The sequence below is a fragment of the Branchiostoma belcheri genome, unplaced genomic scaffold (assembly GCF_001625305.1).
Source record: "Branchiostoma belcheri isolate BF01 breed outbred unplaced genomic scaffold, Haploidv18h27 scaffold135, whole genome shotgun sequence".
Classification (NCBI taxonomy): Eukaryota; Metazoa; Chordata; class Leptocardii; order Amphioxiformes; family Branchiostomatidae; genus Branchiostoma; species Branchiostoma belcheri.
This window is the reverse complement of record NW_017802769.1, coordinates 257,326-260,554: the sequence shown is the minus strand read 5'-3', so window position 1 is coordinate 260,554 and position 3,229 is coordinate 257,326.

Here is a 3,229-nt window from a genome sequence, read left to right as displayed (position 1 = left end):
CATCTTATAAACGCCTGGGTAGCCTCTACAGCATAAGATTGCTGATTTTCAAGAGGGCCCAGGGTCACAAACAAATATAACATAACATAAAGCAAATTGTATAAAAGTAAATTATACAATCAAGTAACAAAAGTTAACAGAAATCAGTATAACTGAAAATCAGTATAACTGAAGAGTTAACATATATAAACATATAAACAACTGAACAAAAATATACAAATCATTAAATCAGTGGAGGTCAGAGGTCTGTTTAACAGCTGCCTTGAAGCGTTGCAGGGTTGGGATCTGTCTTATGTCTGCCGGAAGTTTGTTGAAAGAACTTGTACCTGTGTAAGCAAATGTTCGCTGACCTGCTGTGCTAGTGTAATTTGGTAAATGTAGCTTAGTAGTCTGTCTTGTGTTATAAGTATGAAGATGATAATTATGGCAGAAAGTAGAAGATAGGTAAGTTGGAGTCAGGCCATTCAAACATTTAAATACCATCACACAAGTGTGTTCAAATCTTCTATCGACCAGGTACTTCCAGTTCAGTGCCTGGTGGAGGCTCTCAGTGCTGCAGTCACGTAGTCTGCGTTGAAGCACCACTCGAGCTGCTCTGTTCTGTAGTATCTGTAGTTGTTGTAGTTTAGTGGCACCACAGCTCCCCCACACTATGTCGCAGTAGTCGAGTATAGGCAGAATCATTGTTTTATATAACTTGTCATCAATATTGATAGTGAGGCAGGGTCTAAGTCTACCAAGTAGTCCAATTCTCTGAGATACTTTACTGCCCATTTTATCCACATGTTCGTTAAAGTTTAAGTGGCAGTCGAGGTTGACACCCAGGTATTTAAACGTTAGTACCTGTTCAATGATCTCCTGCTCTATTTGGAGTTCCAGTGTTGGTGTATGTTTTAACCTATTTGCCGTACCAAAAAGCATCCATTTAGTCTTAGATATGTTTAATGTTAAGCGGTTTGTTTGGAACCAGGTGGCCAGACCAGTGAGTTCAGCGTTCAGTGTCGACTCGATGTGTTTAGCATTCTTATTGGCACAAAATATTGCTGTGTCGTCCGCATATAGGCATACCTTACATGTGGTGACAGCTTCAGGCAAGTCATTTATGAATATATTGAAAAGTAGAGGGCCCAATATGGAACCCTGCGGCACTCCCAGTGTAACAGGTAAGTAATCTGATTGAATACCATTCAGAGAAACAATTTGTTGTCTGTCTGACAGGTAGTTTGAGAACCAGTGAAGCTCCTTACCCTGTATTCCTATCCATGACAGTTTCATTAGCAATAGTCTGTGGTGTACTGTGTCGAAAGCCTTTTTTAGATCCAGGAATACACATCTTAGAAACCTTACATCTAGAACAACTAATATCGTTAACTGTAGGGAAAAATTATCTAAGAAATACGTAGCAGCCATCAAAGACCCCTTGGGAAGGAGCCAAAAGTCTGCAAAATTCTGGGAACTGGAGCCAGAATTCTGCAAAATTCTGGGAACTGGAGCCAGAATTCTGCGCAGAATTCTGCAGAATTGGGGTAGTCACAAAGGCGTCCTCGGTGGCCGATACATATACATACTTCCTATATAATTTTTACCTATAAATATAATTTACGATATTAGCCCATCTAGATGTAAGGTTGCAGAGATATGGGAATTAGTCCGGAATTAAATTGAAAGTCTAGAATTAAACTGGAGGCTGTTAGGCCATGTTGATTTGATTATATGGATGACATCCTCCGGGAGCCCCAAAATCGATGCGCGCGTGCGAATAAAAAAAAAAGTTTTGCACAAAAAAAAAGTTCTTTTCATTATGAAATCTACGTGGTCATGAGGGTTGAGCAAATGGCACAGAATATGGTTTGGCGAATAATCTAGTCTTCAAGTTCATTTCTTTACAATTTCGTATTTTTTCGTTTGATTTTGGCATTCTACGACATTGGTATAGTTTTTATTAATTTTTTTGTAACTTATGGTATATTTTTGCTCATTTTGCAACTGTTTTGTACGATTTACAGTATGGTTGAAAACTTTTTTTTGTGGAAACGGCGGAAAATTCATGCGCGCGCGGATGTCATCCATATAATCAAATCAACATGGCCTTATATATAATTACATGTACATTTGCAGTCAACCAAAGCCAGTCCAAGGCCATGGTTTTGTTTCTTTTTGTGACATTAATGCTTCGGGATTTACACTACTCAATACCATTTAAAGTGCGTGGAAAAAGGAAATATATAGTGGTCGACTAATGTTCAAGCAGATCCTATGGTGGCAAAAGACAGTATCAAATTGGCCAGGCAGTATCCAGTTGACCAGAGAGGGTCCAAAACGGAGCTATTGGGCGCCAGAAATGTCACATATGCTGTAGATTTCGGGAGTCAAGAATGAGACCATAATACCATTTCTCATATCCGGAGGCCACGTAATGAAGCGCTTTCGGACGTTCGGAGCTTCTTGGGTGGCGTATTGGACCCTCTCTGGCCAATTGAAACTGCATGCCTGGCCAATTGATATTGTCTTTTGCCACCCTGGGATCTGCTTGGAGATCAGTAGTCGACAAGCATGGGTCGATCCACACTTACCAGCGTTTCACCTGTTCCGCTGAGACGGTCGGCGCGCCAAGAGAGCTGCCTGGATACAACGATATTTTACGTATACACAGTTGTCGCTCAGACTGCTGGGATACCTATTTGTCAGACCAATGAGGTGTGTAGATACCTCTATAGACCCACCCGAAACGACCGGTTTTCAGCAGTTTTGTTTCCTACGACTATGACTGTATGTCTGTGGGATTCATGTGGGGAAGCCATGCGATGTTCCTTGGAACTGCATAAAGGCATTTGTTGAAGGTGTAATGAGGAGATTTAATGTTGTAGTATCTCTTACACAAGGTGCAATCCACACAGCATGTTCCTGAAGTAATACATGTATGCGATGTATTTGTATGACATAACACGTTATATGTCAGAAAGTATACAAATAAATTATCCAGGTAAACAAATATTCCTTTAATACCGTTCACCAAAGTTGTTAAACTTTTCCTTGACTAAAACTCGAGCATTGCATTTCAAATACATGCAAGGTACATTTTCTGATAGAAAAATGTTTGATGGAAAACATATTGCCGCCGACAGCTAGCTGTGACCTACTTCATGCTAGCGTGAAATGGTGAATTAGTTTAGGGATAAAATATCTGGAACGCAGTCCGCGCTACTTCATTTTCAACTCATCCGGCGAA